The sequence below is a fragment of the Prunus avium genome, chromosome 3 (genome assembly GCF_965620075.1).
Source record: "Prunus avium chromosome 3, drPruAviu1.hap1.1, whole genome shotgun sequence".
In the NCBI taxonomy this organism is placed as follows: Eukaryota; Viridiplantae; Streptophyta; class Magnoliopsida; order Rosales; family Rosaceae; genus Prunus; species Prunus avium.
Genome location: NC_142286.1, coordinates 1875685 through 1888485, shown reverse-complemented (window position 1 = coordinate 1888485; position 12801 = coordinate 1875685). Strand labels below are relative to the sequence as shown.

The window sequence follows — 12801 nt, the reverse complement described above, 5'->3', positions numbered from 1 at the left end:
TACACGCATGTACTTAGATTACGTGCATATACTTAAGATTGGTACCAACAATTTCAATGGGATGGTGTTCATAATTAAGATGGAACACAACAAAGCAAGTGCCTCTTCCAACCTGAACAAGCTCTTTCTCTTTTCCAGTTTTCTTCTGCTGCCTTGTTCTGCCTCTGCTGCTTGTGCCCAAGTGGATCATGCCTCCCTCTTGTCTTTGGCTTTCAAGCCACCATTGAATTGGTCTTCTTCGACTGACTGTTGCTCCTGGGAAGGAGTAAGTTGCCAGCAAGTTGACGATGATCACCGTGTCGTTCGTCTATGGCTGCCCTGGAGACGCTTATCTGGTGTTATCTCTCCATCTATCACCAACCTCACACATCTCACCCACCTTAATCTCTCCCACAATTCCTTCTCTGGTCCTCTCCCAAATGACTTGTTTTCCTCCCTCTCTAGTCTCCAGGTCCTCGACTTGAGCTACAACCGCCTCACCAACCACTTACCGGTGTTCTCTTCCAAAACCACCAGGCTTGAGACTCTAGACTTGTCTAGAAATTTGTTTAATGGTTCAATTGTTGTCCCAGCCGCGGCTACAGCCACTCTCACCACTTTCAATGTCAGGAAGAACAACTTTGCTGGCTCCAACCCCATATCTTTTTTCTGCAACAATGGTAGCGATCGCTCTTCCCTCACCATCTTAGACTTGTCCTTCAACAAATTCACTGGTGAAATTCCACCTGGACTAGGAGCATGTTCCAAGCTCCAAGTATTCGGGGCAGGCTTCAATCACCTCTCTGGTTATCTCCCTGGTGAGATTTTCGACCTTGCTGATCTTGAAGAGCTCTATCTGCCTGGCAATCGCCTTTTGGGACACATTGGCAAAGGAATTGTGCTCTTAACCAAACTCAAGATGTTGGAGCTCTCCTCAAACAAATTCTCAGGCCCAATCCCAAGCAACATTGGCAAGCTTTCAAGGTTGGAAAAGCTTTTTCTCTCCGTCAACAACTTCACAGGTCATCTACCTCCATCTCTCACCAACTGCACAAATCTGTCCACCCTGGTTTTGAGGAGCAACAACTTGACTGGTGACGTCTCTGCCTTCAATTTCACAACTCTCCCACGCCTCATCATGCTTGACCTCGGCAACAACAACTTCACTGGTGAGTTACCTCAAAGCCTCTACTCTTGCAAATCACTTAAAGCAATCAGATTAGCCGGCAATCAGCTCACAGGCCAGATATCTCCTGAAATAGTTGCACTAAAGTCCCTCTCCTTCCTCTCTATCTCTATAAACAACCTTACGAATGCCACTGGGGCTATTAGGATTCTAATGGGATGCAAGAGCCTGACCACTCTGGTCTTGACCAAGAATTTTCTGTTTGAGCCTGTGCCTGATGATGAAAGCCTAGCAGAGCTAGATGGGTTCCTTAACCTTAGGGTTTTGGCTCTTGGTGGTTGCCTATTCACAGGTCAAGTACCCTCCTGGCTTGCCAAGCTTAAAAATCTTCAAGCCTTGGACCTCTCATACAACCTCATAACCGGTTCGGTTCCCAGTTGGTTGGGTTCTCTGCCTAACCTTTTCTACATGGACTTGTCCAATAACCTTTTTGAAGGAGGATTTCCTACTGAGCTCTGTGGGATGCGGGCTTTGACATCGAAAGAGACCAGTGATGATAGTTTTCTAGAGTTTCCTCTCTTTGTGAAGCCCACCAATGCTACCAATCAGCTGTACAAGCAGCTCTCCCACTTTCGCCGAGCCATATATGTGGGCAACAACCTCCTTAATGGTACCATCCCCATTCAGATTGGACAATTGAGGCTTCTTCATGAGCTTGACTTAAGTCACAACAACTTCACCGGCAGCATCCCGGATCAGATATCTAACCTGACCAACTTGGAGAGATTGAATTTCTCCTACAACCATCTCTCTGGTGCAATCCCTGCTTCTCTCAAAAGTCTAAATTTCATGTCTTTCTTCAGTGTGGCATATAATGATCTTCAAGGACTTGTACCATCCGGAGGCCAGTTTGATACTTTTACCACTTCCAGCTTTGAAGGGAATCCAGGATTATGTGGCCCGACAACCGTGAGGCTCACTTGCCCTCCTCAACTGCCACCGCCGCCACCAGTTGGTGGAGGATCTAGCTTCAACGGAAATCTTCTTACTGGCATCATCACTGCCATTGGTTATGGCATTGGTTTTGGCATTGGTTTCTGGATTGAAATTAATAAAAAAAAGTTTCTTTGTAACTTAAAGTGTGTATTTAAAACTTGTTGCTCTTTGGTCAATCAAATGACAAAGAGAATACAAATTTTTTGCACCATAGATCAACAAAATAGTGACTCTGTAAATTAAGTTATGTTGAAAATTAAGCAGCTAATGTTCAAGTTCCATGTTTGATTTCTAAAAATCTATATTCTCCCTGAGCATGGATTTTGATGTTGATTGCTATACAGAACAGATAGACCCAAACCAAATGAAACCTGAAAATTAAGGAAGGAAAAAAAGGGCCTCTCTTTTGGAACCTTGGGGTTCAAGTTATCGAATACAAAAGGTTGAAACTAGACATAAAATACACTGTCAACAAACGCTTACGTTGAATGTAAGACATTTTATTTGTTCTTTTTAGCAAGTCCAACACACCAAAGATTTTTGACGTCTGTGCTCTTCCCAATAAGTTTCGGATTGAATGTATTAATTTAGTATGCTATTAGAATACGACACCACACGTTCTTACACGCATCACCCAATAGACGCTTTCTTGTTTCACTAAAATAAATGACTTGTTTCTCTATATGGTGACCTAGCTATGTTAAATGACTTGTTAATTTCTTACCTAATACTTAATATAAATCCTTCTTGAAAAAGCTCTCTCTCTCTCTCTCTCTCTCTCTCTCTCTCTCTTTTATTTTTTATTTTTTTAGTACAGGATAATCAGGCCCACCAGACCTACTCAAATTTATTTTCGTGAATAGCAGCTACTTCCAGAAGTCAATAACAGCTATTCAAATGGGTAAGCTCCATTTGCTTCATACGCGAAAATTACTCAATTTATTGTCAGTTTCTCTCGCATAGTTACTCAGTTTCATATGAAAATTAAAATCATACCTTCAATAAAAGTTGGGCAGAATTTGGTATTTATAGCGCTTGGTAATGGTGCAAGAAAAAAAAAATCTTGATTTTGAAGTTTGCGACGTGCAAATTAAATTGGGTTTGTGTTTTGTCTCTTAATCTTATAGTAGAGAAGAGCATGAAGGTCTTTGGTTGTGTACGGTGGTATATGGTCTGATGAATTTCAGGGTGAAAAGAGCTCAGATTTTGGGGACACCCATTTGAAGTTGTATTGGGTTCGGCATGTCAAGCTAAACGATGGTTGTTGAGCCATTATTTCTAGGCCAAAAGTCATTTTTGGTCCCTGTAGTTTGGCACTTCAACCACTTTTGACCCTGTAGTTTCAATTTCGTCAATTTTGCCACTGTAGTTTCGTATTTGTAGCAATTCAAGGACATGTTAGTATTCTTGTCAATATCTTTAACGATGCAAGGGGCAATTTCGTCAACCCAAAACCCTTGAGCGTAAAAGCTTGTCTGAAATTCTCCCTATTTCATATTAGGGCTCGAAATTCAACCACTAATCCCAATTTTTGAAGAACCCTAAACCCAAATAACCAATTTCAAGCCCTAATATGAAATTAGGGGAGTTTCAAACGAGCTTTTATGCTCAAGGATTTTGTGTTGACGAAATTGCCCCTTGCACCATCAAAAAAATTGACAGGAATACTAACTTGTCCTTGAATTGCTATAAATACGAAACTACATGGTCAAAATTGACGGAATTGAAACTACAGGGTCAAAAGTGGTTGAAGTGCCAAACTACAGGGACTAAAAATGACTTTAAGCCTAATTTTTATTTTTATTTTTTAATACCAAGTAGCAAGTACCAACTACTGAGTTTCTGTTTGGAGAGGAATCACAATTGGTCAATAGAACAAAGACATCAAGTAAATTAAATGCTGCTGTGATATATTTTTTTTATGTGTTAATCATTCATGTCATGGTCTATGTGACAAACTTCCCAAGAAAATTGACACCCTTTTTGATAGATTTATTATGTGTGGTAGTCATTTTTTATGTGATTAAAGTCATTTTTGATGTGCTTGATTTTTGGCTTATGTCTTATTAAACACATTTTATTGTGATTAATCTGTTCATGCAATGTGACTTCGAGACTCTCTCCTTCTCTCTAGGTCAATGGCTGTTTACTGAGTAGTGTCCAAGTACTTCCATGTTCACAGAAGCTCGCTCACACCAGAGCTACATGGTCAAATAATTACAATTATATGTACAGATTGGTACCGATGGTTGCATATGGATGGCGATCATTAAGATGAAAAACAATAAAGAAACCTCCTCCAAGGAGAAGGAGGAGGTGCCAACAACACCCTGCCAAGGACCAAAAATACAGCTTCTTCTCTTTTTGGGTCAATGGTTTTTCCTTGTGTTGCTGCCTTCCTTTGCCTCTGCTGCCTGTGACCAAGTGGATCACGAAGTTCTGTTGTCCTTGGCTTCTAAGGTATCATCATCACCACCATTGAATTGGTCTGCTTCCACTGACTGTTGCCTTTGGGAAGGAATACTTTGCAACCAAGATCATCAACGCGTCATCCGTGCATCACTTCCTGGGAGAGGCTTAAGTGGTGTCATATCTCCGTATATCACCAACCTCACCTATCTCACCCACCTCAATCTCTCCCGGAATTCCCTCTCAGGTCCTCTCCCAGATGACTTGTTTTCCTCTCTTCATCGCCTCCAGGTCCTTGACTTAAGCTTCAACCATCTCGTCGGCCAGTTATCATCCTCCTCCAGCCAAACCACTGCACTTCAGATGGTTGACTTGTCCAGCAATTCATTCAACGGCACAATCCCATCTTCGTTCTGTTGGAAAAATGGCTCACATTTAGTATGCAAGTGAAGGAGTGAGCGACCGGTCGCAAGGTTTGGGCGACCGGTCGTTTTTACACAGATTCAAAGTCTGAATCGAAAATGACGAGCGACCGGTCGCCAGCTATTTGCGACCGGTCGCCCTAGCACAGATTCAATGTGTTTCGACTCTGCCAAAAGCGACCGGTCGCCAGTTGCCCAAATCGTGCTGTGACGTTTTCTTACGTGTTTTCAACTGTGTTTTCGAGGGCTATCGCTTTCCACAAGATTTCAGAGGCTTAGTGGGTCACTTCTGAGGTAAAGGAAGGTGGACTACCTGCTGGATAGTTGGGAGAGCACTCATTGCCAATTGTTTGTCTTGCTTTGAAGGATTCACTCTCCATTTTCTGGTGTAATGGAGTTGGCTGAGTTGGATTGTATTACCTACTTGATCTGACCCTTAGTCTAAGTGGTGACTAAAAGGAAAGAACGTGGAGGACAATCAGATATCCTATCTCTTGTCCATTGGCTTGTGTAGGTAATGGGATGAAGTAAGATAACACAAGGGAGAAAACAAGTTGAATAAGAGGAAGTGACTGAAGCAGAAACAATGTGTGGTTAATCTCAAGTTGGTCAAGTAGCTGGGTGCTATTGTGTTCAAAGGAGGTTAACTCACCAAGGGAGAACGTGAGGGAGAGCAATCAGTTCAAGTTAGGAGCTGAGTTGGGGTCTTGAGAGTCTAGACACCAAGGAGGGAAACACCAAGGGTTGTGAGAGTGTTCACAAGTGCATCAAAGTGTTGAGCAAGGGGTGTGAGAGAAAAGAGAGCTTGGGGAGAGAATAGAGTTCTAAGGTGGTTTTTCTGTGTAAAACCAAAAGTTGTAACTTATTCTTTCATGAAGTGAATTTCTCAAGGGGATCACCAAGAGGATGTAGGCAATTGCTGAACCTCTATAAATTCTTGTGTCACTTTGTGCTTGGTTGTTGTCTCAAGTGTGTGTGTGTGATTCATCCATCATTGTGTGTGTCACAAAGTCCATCAACAACAAGATCATTAGGGGAGTGAGTGAAAGTGTTTGTCCATTTTTTTCACAACACGTTCATTGTCTCCGCTGTATCTGCAGGCACTCTCACCACTTTCAATGTTAGCTACAACAGCTTTACTGGTCCTATACCCCTCTCTGTTTTTTGTAGCAATGGAGACAATCACACTTCCCTCACCATTTTGGACTTGTCCTTCAACAGGTTCACTGGCCTAGTCCCCTCCGGACTTGGGGTATGTTTCAAGCTCCAAGTCTTCCGAACAGGCTTCAATTACCTCTCAGGATCTCTCCCGGATGACATTTATGACGCTGCTAATCTCCAGGAGCTCTCTCTGCCTTTCAATCATCTTTCGGGAGTCATCAGCGATGACATCAAGCGCCTGAAAAATCTACAGATCCTATGGCTCACCTCAGACCAATTCTCTGGACCAATCCCCAGCCATATTGGTACGCTTTCCAGATTGGAAAGCTTGCTTCTCTACTCCAACTACCTCACAGGTCCTTTACCTCCATCACTCACAAACTGTAAAAATCTATCCATCTTGAATTTGAGTTTCAACAACTTAACTGGAGATCTCTATGCCTTCAATTTCTCTACTCTTCAACACCTCACCAAATTGGACCTCGGAAACAATAACTTCACGGGTGAGTTACCACAGAGCCTCTACTCTTGCAAATCACTTACAGCTATTAGATTGGCCAGTAATCAGCTGAGAGGGCAAATATTGCCTGAAATAGTTGCACTAAAATCCCTGGCTTATCTCTCCATCTCTTCGAACAACCTAACAAATGTTACCGGGGCTCTTAAAATTCTCATGGGTTGCAAGAATCACTCTGACCCTTGGCAAGAACTTTGGGTTCGAAACTTTACTAGATTATGACAACATAGTAGAGCCAGATGGATTCCAGAGTCTTCAGCTTCTTGCTATGGAGGGTTGCCAATTCACAGGTCAACTGCCCACCTGGCTAACCAATCTAAAAAATCTTCAAGTCTTGGACCTGGCATTTAACCTTATAACCGGTTCTATTCCCAATTGGTTGGGTAGTCTGCCTAACCTTTTCTACATAGATTTGTCCCATAACCTGTTTACAGGAGGACTTCCAAAAATGCTCTGTGGGTTGCCAGTTTTGACATCAAAAGAGGCTGTTGATCAAGTGGAAAGAGGATATCTAGAGTTGCCTATCTTTGTCATGTCCAGCAACGCGAATAATCAGAAATACAAGCAGCTCTCCAAGCTGCCTCCAGCCATATATCTGGGTAGTAACAACCTTAGTGGCAATATCCCCATTGAGATTGGCCAATTGAAGTTTATTCATGTGTTGGACCTTAGTCATAACTGTTGGAAAAATGGCTCACATTAAGTATGCAAGTGAAGGAGGAAGCGACCAGTCGCTGGGTATTTGCGACCGGTCGTTTTGAAGCAGATTCGAAGTCTGAAGAATTCGCAGGAAGCGACCGGTCGCAAGGTATCTGCGACCGGTCGCAAGGTATCCAAAAGGTATCAGCGACCGGTCGCAATGTATCCGCGACCGGTCGCCCGTAGTGCTGTTTCGTTTTTTCATGCGTTTTTCAAGGTGCCTTTCACATGTGCTTGTTCCCTACCTAACTCCAAGTGCCTCCAAAGAGTTTTATGGGTTCTAGGAAGTTTGGCAACATGCCTTAGAAGTTGGAACACCATTTGAATGTTGTTTGTTGACTTGTACCAAAGGGTTTTCTAGGTGGGAGACAAGGGGACAAAGGGTGCATGCTTTATGGCTTGTTTTCTGGTTTGCCTAACCTTGTGTTTAGGTTGATAGCTGAAAGCAAGAACGTGAAGGAGTAATTGCAGCCCTCTACTAAGTCCAAAGGTCTGCCTACAAAAGAAAAGAAGATGCAAGACAACAAGTGTGGTTAATCTCAAAGTTGTCAAGTAGCTGGGAGCTATTGTGTTCAAAGGGAGGTTATCTCACCAAGGGAGGAAGAGAGAGAAGGCAATCAGTTCAAGAGAGAGCTGAGTTGGGTCTTGAGTGTCTAGACACCAAAGGAGGGAAACACCAAGTGCGAGAGAGTGTTCACAAGTGCATCAAAGTGTTGAGCAAGGGGTGAGAGAGAAAAGAGAGCTTGGGAGAGAATAGAGTTCTAAGGGGGTTTATTTGTAAACCAAAGTTGTAACTTATTCTTTCATTAGTGAATTTCTCAAGGGGATCACCAAGAGGATGTAGGCAATTGCTGAACCTCTATAAATTCTTGTGTCACTTTGTGCTTGGTTGGTTTCTCAAGTGTGTGTGTGTGTGTGATTCATCCATCCTTGTGTGTGTCACAAAGTCCATCAACAACAAGATCATTAGGGGAGTGAGTGAAAGTGTTTGTCCATTTTCACAACAATAACAACTTCTCTGGCCGCATCCCGGATCAAATTTCTAACCTCACCAACTTAGAGAGATTGGATCTCTCCCATAACCATCTATCTGGTGAAATCCCTGCTTCTCTCAAAGGTCTGAATTTCCTTTCTTTCTTTAATGTGGCATACAACGATCTTCAGGGACTTGTACCAACCGGAAGTCAGTTTGATACTTTTACCACCTCCAGCTTTGAAGGAAATCCAGGCTTATGTGGCCCTCCAACTCCAAACCGCTCTTGCCCTCAAAGCCTTCAAAGCCTTCCACCAGTATATCCAGCTTCGCAAAGATATAACAGGAAGAAGCTGCTTGTTGCAGTCGTCTTTGTGATATCTTTTTGCATCAGTTTCAGCATTGGTTTTAGAATTGATGCTAAGAAAATTCCATTAGTTGGTAGGTATAGAAAGTATGTATTTAAACCTTCAGGTTTTGACATGAAAATATTTTGATCCAAATGCATGGGAATTCATCAGGTGATATAAGAAAACAAGCAGCAGGGTTAGTTGAATAAAGTGTCTTTGATTTAAGTTATATTGTGTTACCAGAATAAAGGGGGTAGAGATTTAAGAAACTTTGTTTAATAAAAGAAAAGGGTGTTAGAGAGGGATTCAATAGAACAAATGTACTAGAGATTAGAGTGATAATTAGTCATGAATTGAATTGACATATGAAATTCCTTTTTGAGTTTTAGAGTGAGAAAAAGCAAAAGCGATAGAATTCGTCATGTCTGTCAGACTTGAAATAAAATTGGGGTTTTGAGTTTTTAAGTTGGGTTGTGTGTTCTGATTACTAAAGGAGAAGAGGTTTTTTTTTTTTTTTTCCTTTTTCTGTGCGCTAATTTTTAATCCTTGGATTGTCTTGTAAATGTGTTATAGGGCCCGTTCGGTAACGTTTTCGGAGAATGTTTTTTGAGAATATTTTATGAGAATGAAAACGAGAAAACGAATTTGCATTTTCAGGATTCAAAAATGGGTCTGGTATGTTAATTGGAAAACAGATTCAGAAAACAAAAATAGTGAAAACACTTCTGGTAGGTCAATTTGAGGAAAATAATTTGTGAGTTATTTTTCAAGTATAATTTTTGCTAATTTCTATCCTAAAAAATATTGTTTTAAAAAATTCTGATATTTTAAAGACTAAAATTGTTTCAAAAAATGAAAAATGTATACTTTGAGAATAATAATGTATAATAAAAATAATAATAAAAAAATTCTAATTTTAGAAAAACCTAGATAATAAAATAATATTATCTTTAGTTTAAAATAAATATGAAATTGAATAATAAATGATGGTTTTATCATAAAATCAATATACACTCGTGAAGCAAAATAAAAAAATGAAGTGGAACAAAAAAACTGAAAATTGAAAAAAAAATATTGACAAATGAAAAAAAGAAAAGAAAAATCAGACCAACCAAAAAAAACAGAAGAAAAAAGAACAGGAAAAGAAAAAAGAAAAAAAACAGAAGAAGATAGCAATCAGACCAAGGCCTCGCGGCTGGAGCTGCCGCGCCACCTCCGGACTAGTATATGGCAAAGTACTTTTCCCATTTTCTATTAAGGGGCTCTCTGTTTTCTTGGTCAATGTCAACATGTGTTAACATATACGTATACGCATGTACTTAACATTACATGCATGTACTTAAGATTGGTACCAACAATTTCAATGGGATGGTGTTCATAATTAAGATGGAACACAACAAAGCAAGTGCCTCTTCCAACCTGAACAAGCTCTTTCTCTTTTTCAGTTTTCTTCTGCTGCCTTGTTCTGCCTCTGCTGCTTGTGCCCAAGTGGATCGTGCCTCCCTCTTGTCCTTGGCTTTCAGGCCACCATTGAATTGGTCTTCTTCTACTGACTGTTGCTCCTGGGAAGGAGTAAGTTGCCAGCAAGATGACGATGATCACCGTGTCGTTCGTCTATGGCTGCCTTGGAGACGCTTATCTGGTGTTATCTCTCCATCTATCACCAACCTCACACATCTCACCCACCTTAATCTCTCCCACAATTCCTTCTCTGGTCCTCTCCCAAATGACTTGTTTTCCTCCCTCTCTAGTCTCCATGTTCTCGACTTGAGCTACAACCGCCTCACCAGCCACTTACCGGTATTCTCTTCCAAAACCACCAGGCTTGAGACTCTAGACTTGTCTAGCAATTTGTTTAATGGTTCAATTGTTGTCCCGGCCTCGGCTGCAGCCATTCTCACAACTTTCAATGTCAGGAGGAACAACTTTGCTGGCTCCAACCCCATCTCTTTTTTATGCAACAATCGTAACAATCACACTTCCCTCACCATCTTAAACTTGTCCGTCAACAAATTTACTGGCGAAATTCCACCTGGAGTCGGAGCATGTTCCAAGCTCCAAGTATTCCGGGCAGGCTTCAATTACCTCTCCGGTTATCTCCCTGGTGAGATTTTCGACCTTGCTGATCTTGAAGAGCTCTATCTGCCTGGAAATCGCCTTTCGGGACACATTAGCAAAGGAATTGTGCTCTTAACCAAACTCAAGATGTTGGAGCTCTCCTCAAACAAATTCTCAGGCCCAATCCCAAGCAACATTGGCAAGCTTTCAAGGTTGGAAAATCTTCTTCTCTCCATTAACAACTTCACAGGTCATCTACCTCCATCTCTCACCAACTGCGCAAATCTGTCCACCCTGATTTTGAGGTTCAACCACTTGACTGGAGACCTCTCTGCCTTCAATTTCACTACTCTCCCGCGCCTCACCATGCTTGACCTCGGCAACAACAACTTCACCGGTGAGTTACCTCAAAGTCTCTACTCTTGCAAATCACTTAAAGCAATCAGATTAGCCAGCACTCAGCTCACAGGCCAGATATCTCCTGAAATAGTTGCACTAAAGTCCCTCTCCTTCCTCTCTCTCTCTATAAATAACCTTACAAATGCCACTGGGGCTATTAGGATTCTAATGGGATGCAAGAGCCTGACCACTCTGGTCTTGACCAAGAATTTTCTACTTGAGCCTGTGCCTAATGATGAAAACCTAGCAGAGCTAGATGGGTTCCTTAACCTTAAGGTTTTGGCTCTTGGTGGTTGCCTATTCACAGGTCAAGTACCCTCCTGGCTTGCCAAGCTTAAAAATCTTCAAGCCTTGGACCTCTCATACAACCTCATAACCGGTTCGATTCCCGGTTGGTTGGGTTCTCTGCCTAATCTTTTCTACATGGACTTGTCCAATAACCTTTTTGAAGGAGGATTTCCCACTGAGCTTTGTGGGATGCCGGCTTTGACCTCGAAAGAGACCGGTGATCATAAGGTGCAGGAAAGTTTTCTAGAGTTGCCTCTTTTTGTGAAGCCCAACAATGCTACCAATCAGTAGTACAAGGAGCTGTCCAACTTCCGCCACTACAAGAAAAAAGTCATTTCACAACGCGCAATGTGCGTTGTGAAAACATATTGACAACATGCGGCGCACATTGTTGAAGCCGATCTCGTTAAAAGGTGTAGGGCTTTCGACAACACGCGTTGAACGTCGTCGTTTATTTTGGCGCTTGTTGTAAACAACATTAACCACAACACGCGCACGTTGTAGGAGCGATTGACAACAACGTGCCGAGCGTGTCGTCTTATAATATTATGACAACATGTCTGTGCTCGTTGTTGTTTATGTTTTGACAACAAGCAATGCGCGTTGTTATATCAAATATATATGTTTTTTTTAAAATAATTATCAAAATTACCTGATAAAAGTATAATTTATCTATAAATAGAAGCTCTATGATAAACATAAATATTTACTTACTTCACATTCATAAGGCATCCCAGAATACAAAGCTTTCATTCAAAAGATAAATAAGGAGTTCCATACATATTACAAAGTTATATTCATCCCAATTATTCTAATTGTGCAAAATGATTGTTCTATGCATATAATTACAGTTCAAAATCCTTGTCAAAATAATCTAAAAACATGATTGATTGCACTCAGATCTTGCTGAAACATGCTTTAGAAACTTGGTTAGTTGCACCTCAAAATCCTTATCAAAATGGTGAGTATTGCAATTTGGAAGCATTGTCAAACATAGTCTAAGCACCTGAAAAAATAACATATGTAGCAAAAAAGGGATTATTATGTTATATAGAAACTTTGAATGTTCAATGTCAAAGTAAATTGAAAAATACCTTAGTGAAGCAATTTTATACAGCTTTTTGGCCATGCAACAGTACTGCCTAAAGCTTCACCAAGTCTTCGTGCTTCATCTGTGGGCCTATACAAGTTAAGTTGTTCATCAAGCACTTCATCAACCCAAACCTTCCAACAATCGCGTCCAAGAGGCATATGATGAACTTTAACACTTGGGTCTGTTGAGGCAATATGTCCCTCAGCTACAACTTGCTCCAGCTCAAAATTGTACCAGTGTAAGAGTTGGCATCTTCCATACTCAAGATTGCTACTTTGACCACATCTTGAATTCACATTGTAACTTTTATCTTGTACATTATGACGGCTTC

At 41.2% G+C, this 12801-nt stretch overlaps 3 pseudogenes; all 3 read left to right on the top strand.

The window, feature by feature from the left end:
* The first annotated feature begins 64 nt into the window (after positions 1 to 64).
* Positions 65 to 2405, top strand: LOC110761657 (receptor-like protein 2 pseudogene; annotated as a pseudogene).
* A 1819-nt stretch (positions 2406 to 4224) lies between these two features.
* Positions 4225 to 8880, top strand: LOC110761652 (tyrosine-sulfated glycopeptide receptor 1-like; annotated as a pseudogene).
* Positions 8881 to 9994: 1114 nt separating this feature from the next.
* LOC110761653 (receptor-like protein 3 pseudogene) lies at positions 9995 to 11749 on the top strand (annotated as a pseudogene).
* Positions 11750 to 12801: the final 1052 nt, after the last annotated feature.